Source organism: Montipora capricornis, chromosome 10, assembly GCF_036669925.1.
Source record: "Montipora capricornis isolate CH-2021 chromosome 10, ASM3666992v2, whole genome shotgun sequence".
NCBI classification, from domain to species: Eukaryota; Metazoa; Cnidaria; class Anthozoa; order Scleractinia; family Acroporidae; genus Montipora; species Montipora capricornis.
Window position 1 is genome coordinate 42,907,902 of NC_090892.1, and position 22,893 is coordinate 42,930,794.

Genomic DNA, 22,893 nt, shown 5'->3' on the forward strand with positions numbered 1-22,893 from the left:
TGCTACCTTTCGCCATGCGTTAAAACCAACTCACGTTTATTTACGAAAACATGTACTTTACAAAAAGTCAGTTCCTTACCAGTGGTATTCAGTGCTTCCAAAGGCCATAAAATGGTTGCGCAAATTCATTACAACATCAAAGGAATACACACTGGATATCTTCAGACGTACAGCAACGTGACATGATTAATTTAAGGTTAAACGATACTTTATTCAATAATACAATCACAGTCATAAGTCGTTGGAACACTCACCCCCTTTCCCCCCGTTCAATGTTGGATAGCGCAATGCACCCAAAGTAACTGTTCAGTGCGTTTTAGTTTCTAAACAACATTGAAAGGTGGGAGAGGGAGGGATGCTCGATTAATGCCGTCGGTGTACCAACATCGTGTCACTGATTGTAGGAACAGGGTAGCAATGTTCAGTGATTCAGAGTCAGAACTGTTTATCACTCAAAGTAGTTTTAGCGGCAGCAGGTCAATTGACCTTTCGGAAAACAACTTTGAATCTTTATTTGCGGATGCAGACAAGGAGATAGCAGTTGACAATTTCAATTTACGCACCGAGGATCTTTTTACCGACGTTTTTACAGATAAAGAAGATTCCGGCCGAGGGATCATTACTGTAAGCGACAAGGAAATTCAGGTGAGGAATGAAGCAAGAATACCACAAAACACTAAAAGGGCAACTTCATGGAGTACACGAGTTTGGGATGACTGGGTTACGGAGCGAAACTTGTTACCAATAAATGACAGCGACACTTTCGTGGTAGCTCCAAACAGTGGAATTTTAAAGACACTGTGCAATCAACTGTCTGAAAAGCTGGGTGCAGCTTTGATTATTTGAAGGGAAGAGCAGGGCTCATGAACAGCTAATTTAAATGCGAGGAGATTATGTCTTAATATGCAAGTGGGATAAGTCACTTATCCCCCTTGCATATTAACACATAATCCCCTCGCATTTAAATTAGCTGTTCATTAGCCCCGCTCTTCCCTTCAAACAACCAAAGCCGCACACAGCTTTTCAGACAGTTGATTTGGGGGTTATGTAATATATTCCCCCCGAAAAGAACAAAGGAATCCGAGCTCATGTAAAAATAAGTAAAGTAAACACCTAGAATTTTAACATATCGTTTAAATTCACAAATATCTAGTTCTAAGCTACTCACAGTCAATCTTAAGGCCAGTGTGTGTCCCGAATAAATTAAGATAAGACTGTCTCGGACGAAGGTTGTCATATCGTCAGCAAATTTTACTAGTTTTATTTCAATCCCCCCCGCCAACTGTTATTTTTTTAACTCGATGATAGTTGCGGATGGATATTGCTAATAATTCGAGAACTATAATAAAAAGAGATGGCGATAAAGGATCACCCTGGCAAACTCCTCGTTTAACCTGGAAGGATGGTGTGAAAAAGGCATTGTTAACTACACAACTCGTTATATTCTTGTAAAATGTCCTGATACATGTTATGAAGGATGCACCAAAGCCAAAAGTTTCAAGAGATTTAAAAAGAAAGTCCAACCTAAGAGAGTTGAATGCCTTTTCGAAATCGACGGCAGACATTATGCCTTTACATCCCTTCATTTCCGTAAAGTCCATGACATCATTAATTGTTCTAACGCATCAAAAATTGTACGTCCTTTCACAAATGCATTTTAATCGCGATGTAATATGTATGGTAGGACCTTTTCTAATCTTTTAGCGATAGCCTTTGAGCTTATTTTTACGTCTACATTTACAAGAGAAATTGGTCTCCGGTTTTTTATCAGTCTTCTGTCCCTATCCCTTTTTTGTATTCAGGTTATAACAGCTTCCTTTAGTGACTTTGAAAGTTTGCCGTGATCATGCGAGTAGTTTAATGAGTCTACCAACATATTACCAATCTCTGGCCAAAAAAAAAGATAAGACTCTTTGGAGAGTCCGTCATTCCCAGGGGCTTTGTTATTTTCAAAAGTAGAAAGGAGTTTATAACATTCAGAGTATGTAAGTGGCCATCACATATTTTCCTCATATCATCGTTTAATTTCGGAATCGTTAAGGAGTCCACCAAGAATGGGCAGTGAGTAGCAGCAGTCTGAATCCCTGTCTTTTCGTCATAAAGATCCGAATAAAAATTGTGAACTTCATCTAATATGTTATTCGCGTCTGTTATCTCTGCACCATCTGAGTTTAGCAGCCTCCTAACACAACTTTTCTTTTTATTATGATTTTCTAAGTTAAGGAAATATTTTGTATTCCTTTCACCTTGTTCATACCACCTGGCGCGCGATCGAATTATCAACACCCTCACCATATAATTGTATTTATTCTCTGTCGCAAACCGTTTTGCAGGCTTCAAGGTTTTCAAGGTTCTCAGGAGAAGGCGCCTCTGCAACTTTTTCCTCGCATGCCCTTAGTTTGCCTTCAATTTCGTCAATCTTACTTTTTCTTGCACTAGCTTTTACTTTACTATATTTAATACTATCTTGACGAATCTTGTACTTGATATAATCCAATTTAATTCTTAAATCTTCACAAAAGCTTATTTCTTCTAGCCATAGAGGAAAGTTGTCGTGCATGCTCTGGACAAAAATGGGATCGTCTAGGAGACTGTTGTTAAACTTCCAGAAGGAGGGACCTCTGGGCTGGTCAGCCATAGAATCCACCTCAAGAACGATAGCGGAGTGATCTGATTTGATGCTAGTAATAATATCAATTTTGGCTACATCGTCCCGGAGCAAGTCGCCAGTGAACCAGTAGTCCAGTCTCCTTTGGATAATAGGTTTTCTTTGATGGCAAGTGAATTTTTTACTTTTTGGGTTAACATATGAACTCTTCAAATATCTACTAGGTCATACTGTATAAGTAAATTTTCCAAAACCTTAACTGATTCTTTTAAAGAAGTGTTCCCGCTCGAGCAATCTAAAGAAGGTTGCAAGGCAACATTGAAATCTCCCCCAATTACAAACTTATAACTGGACTCCAGGAGTTCCTCAACGGGAGTAAGTTCAGATAAAGCCTGGAAGAATGAGGATTGATTTGACGTTTTATTTGGCGCATATATATTTATTAAAAGAAAAGGGGTGTCTTGAATTAATGCTTCTAAGATCAGATACCTGCCTTCATTGTCAACACGCGACGATACAAGCTTGAAGTCTAACGACGTATGAACAAGGATAACCACACCACAGCTATGAGTAGAACCATGCGAAAAGAAAAACTCACCGGGCCATTGTTTTCTCCAATGATTAGCAATTTCAACCGTGCGATACGTTTCCTGTAGAAAAGAAATATCTGCGCTCTGATTAATCAACCAATTAAGTACGTATAGACTTTCTTTTTTTGAATGCACGAATACCTCGAACGTTTAGCGAGATGGCTTTGAACTTTAAGTTGTTGCGATCTGCGGTTGCAATTTGCGGTATTTAAAACTGGTTGCATGGAAGACAAAAGCTATCACTCCCAACAGGACAGTTGAAATCAGGTGAACCAAAAAGTGCGAATATATAAGAGCATTCAAGAACACACGACGCTTAATTATAAGAAATTTAAACGTAGCCATTAAAAAAAGACTGTTGAATGCTACACTAGATTGGGTCGATCTCACTCGAGAAAAAAAAACATTCGTTAACAACAAGTATAAAACATAAAGTAAGTTACGAATACGAAAAACCATTAGTCGATATGGCGCTGGCCAGGTCATTTTTGTAGGTTTTGCATTTTTCAAACACTGTGAAAGTGTTGAAATGGATTCTAACGCCATTTAGACACTGAATTTGCATATAGGGGAAAAATGGGAAATTATAATACGTTGTGAATGGGTTCCAAAAAGGCATATTCGAGTGTTATAGTGTTTTGGAAATTAAATAAATTATGGATATTGGATTATTTTAGATATTCAGGTACATTTTCGAAACTAAAACGTTCACCGTTGATGTAAAAGTAACAACCTTTGACTTTTGCCTGAGTCATATTATGCTCATTGCGAGCCTTCATCATCGCCTTAATTAAGACCTGGCGTTCCTTTTGAATGGCCCTCGCGTAATCTTCTGTGATATATGCGTCTCTGTGTACACTCGATTCCTTAATCTTACCTCTCTTTGACCAGACCTTGTCTCGATCTTCACGACAGACAAACCTTGCTATAATGGGCCTGCATCTAACTCCATCTCTCTTACCTATTCGGTGAACTGCATGAAATCTTAATTGGGAGATATCTAAACCAAGGTCTATTCCAATGGTGTCATAAATGCATGTAACCTTTTTGCAATCTTTACCTCCATGTTCCTTTATATTAGTAAATCTCAGGTTCTCTCTTCTAGTGTACTGTTCAAGGGTTATATTCTGTTCCACTGCTTCTTTCAGGGACTGTTCCAAATTAGTTATTGTCGCCATTAAAAGTTCCATTTCCGAAGAGCGTTCTTCTGTTTCCTTCTTGAGTTGTTCCTTAAAGGTATCGACTTCGTCTTGCGTGAAATTCAAACTATTTTTGAGGTCTTTTATAGTACAGCTCATTTCTTTATTATCCGATTTGAATTCGCTTCGTAGTATGTCTAGATCACCATGTAATCTGGCAAGACCCTCAGTGACCAATCTTTTTAGGCATTCGATTGACTCTTTCAGTTCTCTATAGAGATCGTTTTCTGCACCAAGATCCTGACCAGCCATTTCTTCTTCGTTTGCCGAAGAACTCGAGCCAGGTTTTGAGCGTTTTTTTTCCCATATAAACTTGAAATAGTGCATTAAATTACTGACGATGCATTTGCTAATACTTCTATAAAATAATAAAACTACTTAGCATCCTCACAGTATTGTTCTTTGGCTTAGAAATCCATTTATTAAGCGAGCGCTAAAAACAGAGTGTGAACGCCATGACCGTCGGCCCAATCCCCCGTCTTTAGAAAAAATGGCTTGTGCATATATACACATAGAAGTTAAAATATATTAAAAATAATAATTATTATCCATATGCTACTTTAAAAAGATAGGTTTTAAGACAACGCTTAAAAACAACGCAGCAAAAAAAAAATTTATTGTCCATATGCTACTTTAAAAGGATACGTTTTAAGATGGCGCTTGAAAGCATCAGTGAATTCCGGAGGTTCGGGGCGGCAACCTGGAATGATCTGTCACCCAATGTAACTTTCGTCCTTATTGATGGAGCCGCGAGCAAAATTCCTCTAGTTGAACGAAAGCTATAAGCCCCTTGCGATTTCAGGAGAACAAGCTGAGGTCTTGGATGTAAAGAGGGGCTATGCCATGTATAGCCTTAAATATAAACAGCAATACCTTGAAATGGAGACGCCGTCGTATCGGCAGCCAATGCAAATCTTGCATTAACGGCGTGATGTGGAAATAACGTGGTCCGTGGCAAACAAGCCTAGCTGCAGCGTTGAGAACACGCTGGACCTTGCTCAGCTGAGATGCAGGTATGCCATACAAAAGGCTACTACAATAATCAATGCTCGATGTCACAAAGGTGTGAACTAAGGTTTTAGTCACCTCCAGACTAAGAAATTTCCTGATGCGACTGATGTTGTGCAGGTGATAAAACGCTGCACTGCAGAGTTTGTTAATATGAGTTGACATCGTTATTGTGGAATCCAACCAAGTAACGAGATTTTTAACAACAGGCTGCGAGCTTACTTCAGGGCTTTCGACTCCAGATAATATTTCTAATATCAACCTTAGTTAACTGCTGTCTAGTACCTAGAAGTAGAAACTCTGTCTTGTCATTGTTCAATAACAACCGATCGTTGATCATCCAGTTTCTCAGGTCCGTGATACAATCACGCATATCTTATACCGCTACTTCAGCGTCATCTAGGGTGTTAATACTAAACGCTAGATACAGTTGCTTGTCATCAGCATAACAATAGATGCTAGGAAGGTGACGTCCAACTATCTCAAATAGCTTGCTAGTGCAAATTGTGAAGAGAAGTGGGCGCAGACAGGAGCCCTGTGGGACGCCTTGTTTGAGTGGAAAGATGCCCGATAAGCCACCATTAACTCCCACACGTTGTGTTCTATCAGGCAAGTAAGATGCCAACCGGTCAAGTGCACTTCCACTCACACCAAACCTCAATCTCAGCCTTTCAAGCAGAATGTCATGCCGCACAGTGTCAAACGCTGTGCCAAGATCCAATAGAACCAGAAGGATGACCTTCTGTGCATCCACATTCATTAAGATGTCATTTTTAAGCAGCGCAAACTCAGTACTATGATGTTTCTTACACGCCGAATGGAGCATAGAATGAAGGGTCATTAACCGTCATTTGGTCCATCAGCTGATCACCGGCGGCTCTTTCAGATAATTTGGAAACATATGGCAGGTTACTAACAGGCCGGAAGTTCTTATAAGCAATGTCGAGACCAAATCCTTTCAGCAAAGGTGAGATAAGAGCTTCACGCCCGTTCTCTGCAAACTGCCCTGATTCAAAGGATAAGTTGGCCATCGATGTGAGCACCGGTAACAAAACATCGAGGACTCGAAGAACCATGGAATTAGGCATTGTATCTAATTTAGAGAGCGTTGCACAGGCAGGGGATTTAGATTGAACTGCGCAACTGCATTCATTAACAGCGCATGCGCAGCCACCCTCTGCAATCGCACAGTCCAAAGTCTTTGAAGACTGAAGAGCATCCAATGACCTGTTTATCCCGTAATTTTTCTTTTTTGCAAAGAAATTGCCTAAATTATTGGCCAGGTTGTTTGGCAGTATGTTATCCGGGAAGGTGACGTCAGACGGTACACACAGAAGTGATTTGGTTGTATGAAAAAGCTTCCTCTGATCTGAGCCACTATACGCAATCAAGTTCGTGTAGTAATCGCAGCGTGCACAGTTCAACAGAAAAGTTGCGTAATTTTGCGCGGATTTAAAAGCGCAGGTCCTGTCATTTCCTATCAGCATTCCTTCTTGCCCGGATCGCACATTTTATACTATACATACATACATACATACATACATACATACATACATACATACATACATACATACATACATACATACATACATACATACATACATACATACATACATACATACATACATACATACATACATACATACATACATACATACATACATACATACATACATACATACATACATACATAAATACATACATACATACATACATACATACATACATACATACATACATACATACATACATACATACATACATACATACATACATACATACATACATACATACATACATACATACATACATACATACATACATACATACATACATAGTTTATTTAATGATGAAATGAATCATATATGAACTGCGGATATGAAATCAAGTGAAGCTATGATCTTCGCAGTTATGAACACAATTTTTACAATTGCGTAGTGAAGCCTGAAAATTTCAGGACTTCAACGGGGTTATTATTCAGGATGCAAGAGCCTAATTTACAAAAGATATCTTGAAAGGTAAGTTAAGAGGTCATCCCTATGTTGATACTCCCCAACATAAGACAAGCAAAAAATATTTTGAATTTCTTGAAAAGGAAAAACTACAGGTTGACCGCATGAAAACATGTACAAACTATGTACAATAAAAATATAAAACATGGAATTGAAAATTATTTACCAAAGATTTCCGTACTGATGATCAATAAAAGCGATAATTATAGTTAACTAATGAATACTTAAACAGCGCTTCAGTGCACTCTTAACATCTCACTTGGATCATTGCAACTCTCTCCTTTCTGGACTTCCAAAATATCAGCTGGATCGGCTTCAAAAAGTCCTCAATGCCCCAGCAAGAGTCATCTGTCTAGTGCCCAAATTTAATCACATCTCTCCTTATCTAAAAGATCTTCACTGGTTACCCGTAGAGCTTTGGATGGAGTTTAAAATATTATTACTTGTTTTCAAAGCATTAAATGGTATCGCTCCACGTTATATCTGTGATCTCATCAGGAAAAGGCCACCACCCAGAAGCTCCTTGAGAACCTATGACCTTTCTTTGTTAGAGGTGCCTTGAACAAAATGCAAGACTTTCGGTGACCGAGCATTCGCTTTTTCCGGTCCATCCAAGTGAAATAAACTTCCATTAGCAATTAGAATGGCCCCGAACGTAAGCTGCATTTACGCTACAGAAATTCAGCACGTGTCGGCAAGCGAAGTAGCACGGATCGGCTAAAAATTAGCACGGGCCAAAGGCGTTTACTTTTGTTTATAACCGCTTTTTATCCGCGTTCTTTTCTGTTTACCACAGTCATTTGGCACGGCTAACTTGAGTCAAATTTTCTGAGCCCTTGTACGTCTTGGTCAGTGACAACAATTGCTTTCAAGCGCAAAATGATTTCATAAGAAAAATTTCCAACATGGCGACCATCATGCTTGTCCTCTCAAGATTGCACCGGGGTGAACGGGATGAACTCGGGAGTTTAATAAAAAACAATCAGATACCAAAAGGAAAACGCAAGAAATTAATGATGCTGCTGATAGCAGTGGCTATCTATGCTACTTTACTCTCTAACCAGTTTCAGTGGCAGCCGCCATTTTACCTTGTTCTACCCATGCGCAATGTTACAAATGTTTGGTGAAAATGGAGGCACACGGCTCGGATGACTGTTTACACTGTACTGGAAATCCAAAATAATGGTTTGGTGACCTTTTTTACCAGTGCTCGGACCAACTCGTAAAAATCGAGCACGGCTCTGGTTCAATTTTAACGTTTGCACTGCAGAAATCACCCGAGCCGTGCTGCTTCTTTGGGTACACAGATTTGAATGTAAACGGGGCTTTAGATACTTTTAAGAGACACTTAAAGGCATTTTTATTTAAAAAAGAACGACACTTAGTTACGCCCAGAGTTTTACATATTTTATTTCTTACATTTCTATTTGATTGATTATTCTTAATTTTTTATATTTTATTGATCTTATCTGCATTTTCGTTTTATATTATTAAGCGCTATATAAACTGATTATTAAATCAAAATATACAGCGCTGTGTTACTGCACTACCACACGTATGCAATGCGTGGCTATTTTTCTTCTACGTAGTCACAAATATGCATACCCCTTGGATATTGAAGTAAGCTCCAATCGGGGAATTCACTTTATGTCCTTAGGTATTTCCAGACTCCCTTACGGTGATTAGAACACCTACACTTTTCCCATCTTTTTGACATTCTGAGAGCGCATAAGACCGCTCGGCCATGGTGATGGAGTTCTGGTAGCGCAATGAAGGGAAGCATTTACTCTGGAATACTTTCCGCCCGCGGTGATTGATAGTATTACACATTACATCTGAAAGTATTTGATAAAGTGGACACATGATCTTTCTTTGAGAACGCCAAGCTTTAAAGGTAAGGAGAATGTTCAACGTTATTTCTAGATCTTGCTTTGTTTTTGTTCCACTGTGAACATTTAATAGTTTTCATAGAATGAATACCCCAATCTACCTGTTTCTTGCAAACCAGTTTGTTCAGTTGTTCCGACATAGAAAGAAGATAAGAAATAGCCTTCAATGGCCAAACAAAATCAACATTTATTTACTTTTGCATCAATATTTGTTTTGTATTTTTGGTCCTATGCTTCTTTATATGTCAAGTTGTACATTTTGAGGTTTCCCATCCCGATACTAACCGCGCCGGACGGGGATAACTTCAATGAACGTTTGTCGTGGAAAGCTGTCATACGCTCAGAGTACACGCTAAACTTGCTGTTAAAAAGGAGTTGAAGGTAACTTCATGTCAGCCTCGAAGCCAAAGTTTCTTGATTCCCTTTTATTTTCTTCAATCTTTCTGCATTTAGTGTTTTACTGAACCCCATGTCTTCCCAGGGGGGTATTTACCAAAGGCATCTACCATAGCCGCTGCTGGCACTACAATGATTGACATTCCCAAAACAATATCGTGTACTATTAGAGCTACATATTACGCAAAGACAACTGGAATCTCCTGAAAACAAAATGCAGCTCAGTTGACAGTGATGGAAAAAACAACACTGTGTCAAGTAACTGAACTGCACTACCTGCACACGTATGTAATGCGTGCCTATTTTGTAAAATACGCCGTACTTCGTCAATTCCCCCTCCCCCCAAATGTCCTGTATCCCCATAATTTTTTACTAAATATCCCGTATCCTGATACCCACTAATAGGGCTTCGTCGTTTGCATTTACAAATTCAGTAGCATTAATAATAAGAGAAAACTTCTATTTCTGTTTTTATAACAAACAACTTCTAGTTAAATTACAGATTTATCTTTCTGGTAATCTTTCGCCATTTTTCGAAGTTTACCCGTAATTGCAGTTCACTGTAACTGGACAATTTGTGTTAAATGTTTGTACATCCCACGGATACGCCCTTATAGGCGTCTTGTTTTATATCAATCGACATTTATGGTTAATAGGGTCGTAAGATAGCCTAACATAAAGTAAATCACCCAACTACCTACGCTAACGAAAGAAATGCAACATATTTAGGTAAAAAAGAATAGTAAGAACAATAATGAGTAAATATTAAATTAGTAATACAAATTTAAAAGAAAACGTATGCTTGGCAAACAGATCATAGCTAAACAAGTTTTCCGACTTTCCATTGCATGTTTATTTTATGAAATAGCTCATTACAGTCTACAGATCTTTTCCGGATTTTGCAGGAATAAAAGCAATGTTTCACTCGAAGAAGGAGAAGACTCACTATTTGCCGCCAATAATTGACAGCGCGAATATTAAGACCTTCAGGAGCGATTGCCACGGTTGTGGCTTCAGAAATTACAATTCCAGAGGGTAAAATTAGTACACAATGGACACCTTAAGATCAACGTTTACCGCCGACTGCAAACCACGGTTTCAGGTTTGCCGTTTGCGGTATGCCTCATGTTGCATTTCAACGTTGTGCAACAGTTGTCGTTCAAACCTTGTAAAAACAAAACTGTTGTGTTGTTAATATTAAAATTCATATGAAATGAAAGAAAAATGTTTTTTCTGTATATCAGTGCCAGGCATACGTGGGATCACAAAATATTCATGCAAATAAAAGTTGAGGTAAATGACTTACGCGAAAACTTAGGTACCTCTTGTCATCGAAAACGTGGAGAATTTTCTGTAAACGCGAGGTTGAAGTCTGGTCACGTGACCTGTAGAGGTTTGCGGTCTGCGGTAAATGTCGATCTTAAGGTGCCTCGCATGGGACTCCAGGTCCCGTTTGCACCTTACCTTTCGGTCGTTTTTTTTTTTTCGGACCTGTATGTAATTAATTATTTCGAAGAGAGACTCAGACCAATAAAGTTGAAAAAACAAAACAAAACAAAACAAACAAGTTACTATACGCACGTTGTTGACTTTTGTATTTAATTAAATTATGGTTACACTACATTACCTTCAGGATTTTCCAGATTCCTTTCATGTTTATCAAAGGTTTCCCTCCATTTCTTTTCCTGACTCTTTGGCATGGTCTTTCGGGAAAAACAAATACAATCAAGTAGTTAATCTTTTGCGTTCTTCTTTAAACTAGACGCTTTATGAGCGTAAACTGGGTTGCCTGTGGTAGATGTTACACAAAAAACAGAGGGCACTGAGTTGGGTGGTATTGAAGGAGCTGAAACTGGATTTTCCCAGGAGTAATGCCAAAAATAAAAAGGCGAAAAAAAGAGAAAAAGCCTAGGAATCCAATAGGTACTCCTGGTAACTCCTACAATGGAAGAAGCAGGCTAGGGGATCGAGCTCGAATGCGGCATATTTCTCATCATCCCCAGAGCTGCACAGTCGAGAAATGAAATAGTACTTATTTATTGTTTCGTTTCCTCAGAAACGAAACGTATCTATTTTGACTTCAGGGTGAACAACAAAGATTGTAATTGAAAATCGAAACAACTATGACATGCAAAAACAGACTTGCAAACACGTGAACCTGAATTATGGCAAATTATAATCTGACAAACACAAAAGCGAAGGAAATGGCTAATGAATATGAAGTCTTTTACTATCTGACTGATTTTGGGTTAGATTAAAGCGGTATATTGTTGAAAAATCTTTGTGTTTATGAGTAATGTAAACAAATCTTCGCACTAGTATATCGTGGCTACGGCGGGAAAACGTGTAGACTGTCCGTGGAGCGAGCTATGACGTAATCAATTATTAAACGTGTTCAAAAGGTCAGAGATTTTCTCAGTCCTCGTGTGGGCTCATTTCCATCCGTAGGGCTAACGCTCACATGGTTTATATGGGTAGAAAACTAGCAATTCACATAACCCTTTGACAGTTAAGTACATAAAATGATCGTCACGTAACATTACGCCTTAAAATACAACGTTCAATTTCTTTATAATTTTACGTCATAAATGTACGTTGTAACATTACGGCGTAAGACCTCCTGTACAATGCAAACTGCACAACTCTACCAGTTTGCTACACCACTTTCACAGGTATGACACTAACACAGGAATAAACCAGGGGTCAATTCAATAAAAAAGTTACACGTGTAATTTACAAGTTGAACCTTTGTTTTTACATGTGCGCACAAAAACGACCTCAACAAACACCGTTACAAGTCGTTTTTACAAGACTCCGACAAGTGTAATTACAGGTGTAACGCTATACCAGTAAAATTTGGTACGTGCACAATTCAATAAAAGTTTTACAGGAATCCGACTTGTATGTTAACAAATGTCCAACTTGTTAATTACAAGTGCAAACTGTAAGTCATAAGTTACTTGTAAGCTTAACATACGACGTGAAGGAAGCTTCTTTTGATATTTTGATATGTTCTCGTCGAGCGAAGAAGAACTTGAAGAGCTATTGACAGAAACACCGAGTTATTCGGCAGCCTAGAAATTTTGAGGAAAGACGGTTGCTTGGCACTGGAGTATTTATTTGGAGCAGTGGGCCAACAAATAAACGTCGTGCAATTGGAACTTACACATGTAGTCTACAAGCGTATTCAAGTTACGTTACAATAGTAAAGCTACAGTTGCACATTACAATTGTATCGTGGCCCGGGATAAAGGTGAGAATTCCAGTGTAGAAAACTCTCTTTTATTGAATTCATGAATTTATTTGGACTTTGCACTCGTAATTTACACGAGCAAAAACTACACGCGAAACGCTTTTATTGAATTGAACCCAATTGAGATATCTTCATGCATGCCAGGACAAAAACGAACATTTCTTCTTTTGTTTGTTTGTTTGTTTTTTTTTTTTCGCATTTTAAATCTTTTGTATTTTTGACATTTTGTGTGTATTTTTGTTGAGACGCACACCTATGTTCTTTTGGAAATCCATTTAGCTTTTTACTACTTCCTGTTATCAAATAATGCAAGGAACTTACAGCCGTGTAATCTGCAGACGTGTTCATCTCACTTGTGCTGGATCCCTGATCAAGTAAACCTTGTTGAGAGGATAACAAAGCACTGTCTGCTTCTCCTGGAAACAAAGACATGTCACCACTACGATAAGAGAGAGTTGGTGGTTAACTTTTCAGTCTTTAATCTGAACATTCACTATGTTGTTTATGCAAATAGTCTGTAAGGCCCTCACTGCATCATGGAAGGGCACAGCTTGAGCACATTTTTAGAAAGATATCAATTCTAGGGAGAGAACTAAATGCAATGTATTGGGCAAAATAGTCTGGCAAAAGGAAATCAAAACAGTAAGGATAACAAAACATTAGTTCAACTATTGTTTCTCTTGACCAAATTTACTTATTTATCAGCAATACAGCGTTATCTACTAAAGTACTTATTTTTATAAATAAAAAGTCTGCATTTACATTGTAGACACTGAAGGGCTAAGGTTCAGCTCAGCTTACATGTACTTGTACAGGATACATCCCATGCGTAACAGAAAAAATTCTTTCGTTTGTTTTGTCATAATAAAATATTTACACGAACAAGCACCTGGAATTTGGGTAAACAATTTCCTGCAGGCCCGGTAGTTTTCCTCGTCAATGGTTGCTTTCAGGTTTATTGTCTCTAGGCTAAGTTTCTTCTTCATTTCACTTGTCACAAGATATCGCTCTGCAACTTTATTGAGGTGACCAGAGAGATAATCATTCCACAGATGCTCAAGACTTTTTAAGGTAGGGCAACCCACAATGATTTCAAGAGAGCCCACGTTGACAGCCATTAAGGATACCTCGTAGGCTTTGTTGATAAAATCAGTCAAGGCTCTCACTCCTTTATGTTTATTTGAAGAATAGTCACGGGATTTCACGAACGTTTGGACTTGGGGTGCCAAAAAGTTATAGACTTTTTCCTCTTGTTCTTCGGTTAGGCCTGATACACTGATTAGGAGCTTGATGAAAGAGTCTGAGAATAAAATTAGAGCTTGTAAATTTACAGTGATCAAACAACCTCAATAATATGTCATGTTAGCGTAACAAACTTCCTTTCAATCAGACCCTGAAAGGGAAACTACATTCAACTGCCTCACAATTCCTACAATGTACATGATTATCTGTATAGTTCTTGCATTGTCCATCGGGAATGATGCAAAGATGCAAAAGTAGCTTCTCAGAAAATGTACTTCTCACTTCTCTCGTTAATAAGTTCCCTCCTTATGCTGGAAATTATGAGTACTATCAAACAATCGCGACAACTTAAGGACAAACAAGAAAATTCTCTCTGGGCCGTTGCTAGGTAAAATGTTTGTGAGGTATCTTTGGAATTCTCTGCTAAACAAAACTCAGCTCGTGATAACAGAGAAATCCATTCATGACATGTCTTGATGCTCTAACCCCTAACACTTTTAAGTGTTAGGGGTTATAGAGGGGTTAGAAAGGAAAAATGAGAAAAGTTGTTTTCTTTCAAATCCACAGACTTAAAAGTCTGTGGACTTGAAAGAAAACAACCTTTCTCATTTTTCCTTGTATGACTGATTTCAGGCAAACTTTTTAAAGTGCTACTATGACGAAATTTGCATCTTCCCTATCTAAGCCATTTTGGCACATAAACATGTAGTCTGTACGAGGAGAAGAAGAATGCTGTTTACCATTTTCAAATATCTCTTTTTGTTCTGGAGATAATCAAGTTTCTTTAATATGCAAATTAGAGATGACGTCACAAACCCAACCAAATTTTGATCAAGTATGATGGAGAAAGATATCTCAGCCAATTTGTATCAGAAATACTTGGTTCTTTGCAGTAAGATTCTAGTAGATGTGTTCCACAATATGAGCATACCATTTTTGTTACCATGGCAACATACTGGTTCCAGACCTCCCTGATATTAAAGGCTTTGCAGGCCACCTTTGGCGTTCTGTTTTGATATTAGCAAATGGTGCCTCATCTGCATGATCCTGCCAGCATATAAAGATGTTAGGTCGAGTTTGTGGCCTTGGTAAATGTATTTCTAGCCTGAGATCACCAAAATATTGAAATCAGGTTGGAGGGGACTGGAAAAGAGTGAGTTGCCATGGGAACCAATTTATTTACAGTCGTAAGTGTGTTTCCTTCACAAGTATTAGCTCACCAAGTTTCAATGGTCTCTGTTGCAAATTGATGTTCTATTGGGTTGGGTGATATGATGTCATCAGCCTTCTCATTTGCATATTTACACATTTTTCAAACTTAAATAACTCCGGAAACAATGTAGATATTTCCAAACGGTAAACAGCGTTTTTAATGTTTCATGGTACTCTATGTGATAAACCAAAAAACTCAAGGGATAAAAATTTGATCACAGTAGCACTTTAAAGTGCTACTTTGATAAAAAAATCACTTTTTTTTTCCTTCAGATTTTGAAAGTGTGATTGCTCAACACTTGACTGGCAAAATTGTAAGCTTTGAGTTTTATCCAAAGGCTATTTACTTTGAGTGTAAGTTTTGGATGTCACGGTCTGCCATTAATCACGTTCCAAACTAACCAATTGGACCTCGGAGGGTTGGATTTCGGGAGAGTGGCGTCATTTACTCACCAGCTTAAAATTTAAGAGTGTAAACGCGAAACACGAGTTTAAAAGTCTGAAAGTCTGAAACTCCGTGCTGCATATTAATTCAGCCGCGTACACACGTACACGGGTTAGTAATGGCGGACCATTAAACAGGAAAATCCCAGTTAAAATGAACAGGTGTCTTTTTGAAATCAAGGCTAAAAACTTAGATCAGTTACTGTTTTGTTAACATAGTTTTGAAATCCGATGAAGAATAAAAATTGTTTGGTCATAGTAGCACTTCAACTTGGATTTAAACTTTGCAAGGATTATAATTTGAAATTTTGAGCATAGTTTTAAACTTTTGTGAAATGAGGTCAGTTGGACCAGGACGGTTGGCCGAGATTGGGGCATTTTGATCCTACATTGTTCTGCTGAAAACTAAAGTTGGGCCACAGTCAGTTATTGCTTGCAGTGTGATTCATAGCTTCCTGTTTTCCTAAGAAGTTCCTTATGCAGATTTCTGCTGTTTCCAAGCATGCACATGAGACTGGGCCACTATCTACTTTGGGTCACCTCGCAGCTCTTACAAGGTCTCACCTGATTGGAGACCACCCTTGAGGTTTAACAAAAGAACAAATAACAGAAACAATGGACCCTAAGCCTAAAACAAAAGGGCCATTGTTTCTGCTATTTGTTCTTTTGTTAAAACTCAAGGGTGGTCGCCAATCAGGTGAGACCTTGTAGGAGCTGCGAGGCTACCGTCTACTTTCAAACAAGGTATGTTTATTGAACAGGACCCTTAATGGTAGACCCACAAAGTCAAGGAAGCTGTTCACAAAAGACTTCACCCTAATAACATCAACAGCAATAATAAAATCAAAACTCATGAAGGGTGGATTCCAAGGATCAACAAACACACCAAGATATCTGTGGTGCTGATTGGTATGAGTCACCATGAAATTATGATTTAGAATATTAATAGCTTCAAGTGAGGTTTTGAAAGTTCTCAAAATTACATGTAAGAAAGCCCTTGCGAACTTTCAGAACATCACAAGTAATGATTCTTTATTTCTGAGTTTACAAAAATATTGTGATTTTTCCCAGCCAGTTCTCAAAGGAAAATTCATGTTCAGTTAGAAAAAGATGCATTCAGCAAAGAAAATATCTAATCCAGGTTTAAGTACTTCTGTTTCCACTGAACTTTGCTGCATGTATCTTAATTTTGTTTTAGGTTTTCTGGGTTATTTTCTTTGAAAATAACAAAAGTAATGCCAGCTTTTTTCAATTTTGGTACTTTAAATTATACAGTAAATGTGTGGGAACCATAGTAACCAAACTGGGGCTCTGCAGAGTACAACTTGGGATAAAAGTGTCCAATCAGAAATTGTTCAGTACATTACATAAGAAAAAATGATGAAAAACGGAAGCTCTTCCATTGCGAATGCACATGTATTCCCCTTGCTCAACGCACAGGTGAAACATGATTAGTGAGTGTTGAGAGGAAAAGGAGCTGATTCTTTTGAATTTAGAAGGTTAAATGCATTTTTGATTGGAAGACTTTAAGAGAATGGCACACGCATTGTAGTGTCTCAATGTAATCTGTCTAGGATTGTAGTATCATGCTTACTAAAATCTCATCACAATGCCCATCAATCCATTGGTTCAAAATATGTTATAGCTGGCAAGAAATATCAAATTTTCAAGCTTTGCATTCAAAAATCTTAGTACAACTTAACATTGCTGTAAAATATTGCTCCTTCCTCCCATCAGTAAAATGCTTGTACATGTATGTGTCTTGCAGGGGACTTACAGAATTGACCATACGACGTACACTGGTAGAAAGAATATTGAGAACGGGAAGGTTTTTCCTGAAACGGCTACCTCACACTGACACTACTAAAATATTTCTCCTACCTCCAAATGCACACAAAGAACCTTCTTCTCCCTCTCTTTTGCCCTCTTTTGTCTTATCTTTAGACACTGCAGGCAATTGTGGGTTTGATCTTTCTCTTGTCTCATTTGCAGTCATTCCTGCAAAGACCAAATAATACGTTTATAAAGTTCTAATACTGTGGAAAAATAATCCTTTCTGCTGATTTGAAAGTCCTATTAAACAAAAGGGCATTTTCTTTTTTGGAGATGCCATTCACCATTTTGCTGCAGGGTAAATCATTTTCATACAAAACTGATGTTTACTTTCAGAGTGAGGTTGTGCTGATGTTCTTTTATATCTGAAAATGAATTTACATTGCGCATAGAAGTAAGACAGGCCCACTGCTTTCAATCCATGTAACATTCATTCTGTTTTGTTGAAATCCTTAATGATAAATGCAAAGTGCTTTTACCTATTTATGGTAACATTCACTGTTAATGAATGTAGTCAGTTTCCTGTTACCCTTTTCGGAAATTTTTAAGATCTTCAACTTTTCATCTACCGTGTACACGTATGTACCTTTGTGAATAAGGCAAGCCAAAGTTTCCATTCCCTTGTGCAAAGTACCATTTTTATATCAGACAACAAGTGGTAATTAACTTAGCATTGATTAATTTGTAGCTAAGATTAGGCTAGAGCTAAAACAGGAATAAACTAGCAGAAGCAATGAAAGGTTAGTTTGCCTTCCATACAGTTATGTGAAGGTAATGTAACACTTGGTACATGTAGCTTATAAACAAACCCTGATATGCTGACCAGTCACTTACCGCATATTATTCTTCCACTGCTTGAAAATAGCAAATTTAACTTGTAGTATTACATTGAAGGCTTTCATGCTCTTTTCAAACTCTTATTTTGTTGCTGACAATTAAATTACAATGTACTCTTAATCCTTTCAAATGACAGACATAATTATTTGATACTTGTCTCTATATTAGGATGTGGAATCAGTTGTTGAAAGTGATAATCAGTCAAGTTGTGATTTCTTCAACTGAATTTGATACCCCAAGTGTTGACTGCTGCTGTCCATTCAGAGGCAATTGACCTGCCTGCTTCCGTCTCAACTCAACCAAAAATTCTCCCATGAGTTCTGTAAGCTTGCTTGCAAGATGGATACGGGCAACTTGAATGACTGTGACAAGTAACTACATGTAGGAAGTTTTTAGGAAGTGTCAATCGAGAAAAAAAAATGCCATCAGCAACAAAATTTGCGTCACAAGAACAACATAAATTTTGTGCCGCGAATTTAAAAATTAAGTTACCATTAGCAAAAAACATTTTGGGAGATTTTTGCTACATTCAATTTTTCTATTGTTCTTTGGGCTGCAACAACTGGATACTGTACATCTGTGGTAAAATGATGGCAAGACATGGGATTGTTGATTTGCAAGTTAGTTTTTTTTTCCTTTCAAGTGTTACAAAAGTTGACAAGAAATGTGCGAATTCAACACAAAGATCACAATCGTCGAACTCTTGCAGTTGACCATTCTTTCCGCAAAGTCAAAAATTTACTCTCCTAGACGAGATTATTTATGAGGTATCACGAGGTAATCCCATTGTTTTGGAAATAGAAACTGCTTTATTATCCATCACCGTCACAAATTCTTGCCGATTTTGGGGCTCATTTGTTGAAATTCAAGCACGCTTCAAACAGACCTGTTTATTTTCGTGTTTCACCCAGTCAGTTAAATGACATCAGGATTTAAAAAGGAATTTCAGCTTTGTTTTCCCTCTCACCTAAAACACAGGCCTCTTCTGCTTCTTTATTTTTGCATACAGATATAATTTTTTAAAAGAAAAGTGGAGTTAAAAGTTGCGTAAATAAATTACAAGAGAAGAAAGGGGCTATCAGTGAAATCAATTGACACAGACTAGCCGATATAATCTATATGTTTACCAATGAGCAAAATTAATGTAGTGTTGCCGATCGTACACTTACACTCGATGACTACAAGATTTCGACATACGGGTATGTGAAAGCTAAGATGCAATTTTTAATGTTTCGTTTAATTTAGAACAGCTCATCTTTTCTATCACTGGGCAAATTTTTTTAGCACAGCTGTGGGAATTTCAACACAAACAAGCTGATGAAATCTACACTTTTTGCTGATCAGTCGCAATGATGAAGATAAAATAAATAGTTTTCTGTTTTTCCTTCCCTTGCGAGGAAATTACTGTTGATTTTTTTTCAATGCAGGCAGAGAAGTTGACCTGGTCTTATGAGAGTAAAAATATTGTGGTCGACTTATGAATTTTTTTCTCGTTTATTTGACCAACAGAATGTCTATGGAATGTGAGCTTGATACTAATTTTGCTTAAGGACATTTAAGAATTTAATTTGACAAGAACATACTCAAACAGTTTTCATTCTCTTTTCACTAAGAAAATTAAGAAAGGAAAAAGGCAACAAGTGGGCCGCAAACAAACATCAATTGTTGTAATTCAAGAAAACTGTACATTAGTTCCGTAATTCATGCATGCGCTGCAGTCCTACAAAACTTACAATCAGTCACTCACTCACTCACTCACACAGCCCCAATGACATAGTGTGTAGTGCACTTAAAAAGTGTACTACCACAAAAAATACTGTCAGTACCTTTCTCTTCACTGGATTTTGAAGTTCTTGATGTCACTGATCCTTCCTGAGTAGCATGCTGCTGCATTTTTGTTAGGTCAGCCTGGCAAAATACTTCTGAGGTTGTAATAGGCTGTTGTCCAACCAAACTTTCTGCAATTGATGCTTCACAAGTAGAGCTCTCTGACAAAGAGACAAATTACACAGTCATTGGATGATTCTCCCGATATCAACTTAGACCACTGAATTTTTATAAAAAAAATTAGAAATTTAGGTAGGAGCCATTCAGAAAATGATTTTAGATCGTTCACTTTGCCCTTTTTTTCCCACGGTTTAACCCTTTCACTCCCAAGAGAGCCACTTATAGATTTTACTCTGTCTAACACCAGACGATTTTGCTCGTCAATGGGGAACCCCACGAGAGTGAAAGGGTTAACAACAGCTAGATTCACTCAAAAACCCTTTCACTCCCAAGAGTGCCACTTATAGATTTTACTCTATCTAACGCCAGACGATTTTACTCCTCAATGGGGAACCCCACGGGAGTGAAGGGGTTAACAAATCAAAATGTTACCGGTATTACTTTTGACAAATGACTTTATTTACAGTTTATTAGTTTTAGTTTATTAGTGGTTGATAAGATGTTTATTGTAAATGTTTTTGAATAACAATAATAACATTTAGCTTGTGTGTTGTAATTCCAGTACTATACATGTACAGTATGTGCCTCTCTTTCATCCTCTTAGTAGACCTTCATGGACAACTACTCAAGTTTCACCTTCACATGTATCCATGTATCTCCCTGTCATGATCCAATACTCTAATGGCCTCAGCAGTGGGCAACATCACGTTAAAAAAATCCAGAAATTGATTGGACTTTAATGCCTCTACTGTTTAAAAGCCATGAACAATACACTGGTAAGGGAACCCCTAAACTAGATGTTCTTTATCATATGGCTCTAACCTTCTTTATGATATGACTCTAACCTTTGGACAACATGCTAACCATTACTTTTGGCGACCACACCCACATGACCAGACAGAATTCTTGCTGTTTTCTAAATCAGGATTGATGTTCTGTCTAAAAATGAACCTGCCCAGGGCTAACCTCCAGCCCACAGGACTGAAAAAAGGGCAAAAGGTCCTCTGGGAACACAAACATTAATACCAGAGCAAGAAAACATGTATTATTACCATACCATGAACCATTCTCCACAACTTGTCAACAAGTGCTTCACATTGTCTTTTCCAACAGTACTCCCGGCCATAAAATCCTCTCAGTAATTTGCTTTCTTCAAGGCATACCCTGTGTCTAAGATGGACATCCTCAATTGCTTCAGCCCATTTAACAGGATCTTCTGAATCAACTATGCTGTATGCTCCCAAGGGCATGCTTTGTACTGTTCTTGCAAACCCTGAATTTCTCCCCACAAGAACTGGCAAACTAGCTGATAGGGCTTCAAGAGCAACAAGACCAAAACCCTCTGATATTGAAGGCATGATGACAAGGTCAACTTCACAAAAGAGATCCCTCATTCTTGCACGGCTCTGTACAAATTTTCGCACTGTCAGCTGCTCATGATTAATTCCACAGTTGAGAAGTCTTCTTCTAACCTCATCCTGCTTCCCATTAGGGGCACCCACAAACAGAAGAAAATACCGTTTTCCTTTCAGGCGTTGATCAGCAAACGCCTTAACAGCAATGCCATTCAGCTCAAAGTCCTCGTCATCTCCACGCCCACACAGCAACACCTTGAAATCATCATCATTCTCAACTTTGGCCCTTTGCTCTAAAGCTCCAAATTCCCTTGTGAATAGACCTGGAACTATTTCAAAAATATCCTCATCTTTCTTACACCCCTGCAAATAGGAAGAGTAAGCCTTTTTAAGTCTTGGTCCCACTGGAACAACAAGGTCAGCATATTTGCAAAGATCAACCTCATCCCAGTGTTTCTGTTCACCTCCTGAAGTAGGATTATCATAACCCTTATATTTGCTGAGGTCTTCTGGAGCAGTATGCACCATGTGCACCCATTTACACTTTTGAAATTGTGGAGAAAGTTTTATGACTTGAACTTGCCGGCCAAGTTTCACACCATGGCCAACAACAACATCTATTCTGTGATCTTGAGGTGGAAAGCCCAACCAGTCAAGAGGTTCACTGAAGCCTGGGCGGTGGCTTGCATCAAGAACATGGACCCCAAAACTTTGGGCCACCTTCTTGTCTTCATCTTTACAAGCACCCTCTGGGACCAGGAGAGAAACCCTGACATTTGGCTGTTGTGACAGATGAATTGCAAACTCTCTGTTTAATGTAGACAGCCCCCCAGCTGATGAATACCATTCACTCCCTAAAAGAGTGATGTCCAGTGCTTCCTTGCTCTGGGCGGACATCTCCTCTGCTACTACTGTAACAAATACTTCTTGTAGAAGACAACTGCAATGACAATATAAAGACTTAGTGTACAAAAGCTACTATATTTTATTGTTAGGGCGCTTGCCTTGAGATCCGGAGATCCCGGGTTCAAGACCCGCTCTGACTACTCGCTGAATTTGTTCCTGGTA

General features: G+C 38.2%; 1 pseudogene; it reads right to left on the minus strand.

The window, feature by feature from the left end:
• LOC138022370 (NFX1-type zinc finger-containing protein 1-like) overlaps positions 1-22,893 on the minus strand; it is a 42,709-nt pseudogene that overhangs the window by 10,097 nt on the left and 9,719 nt on the right.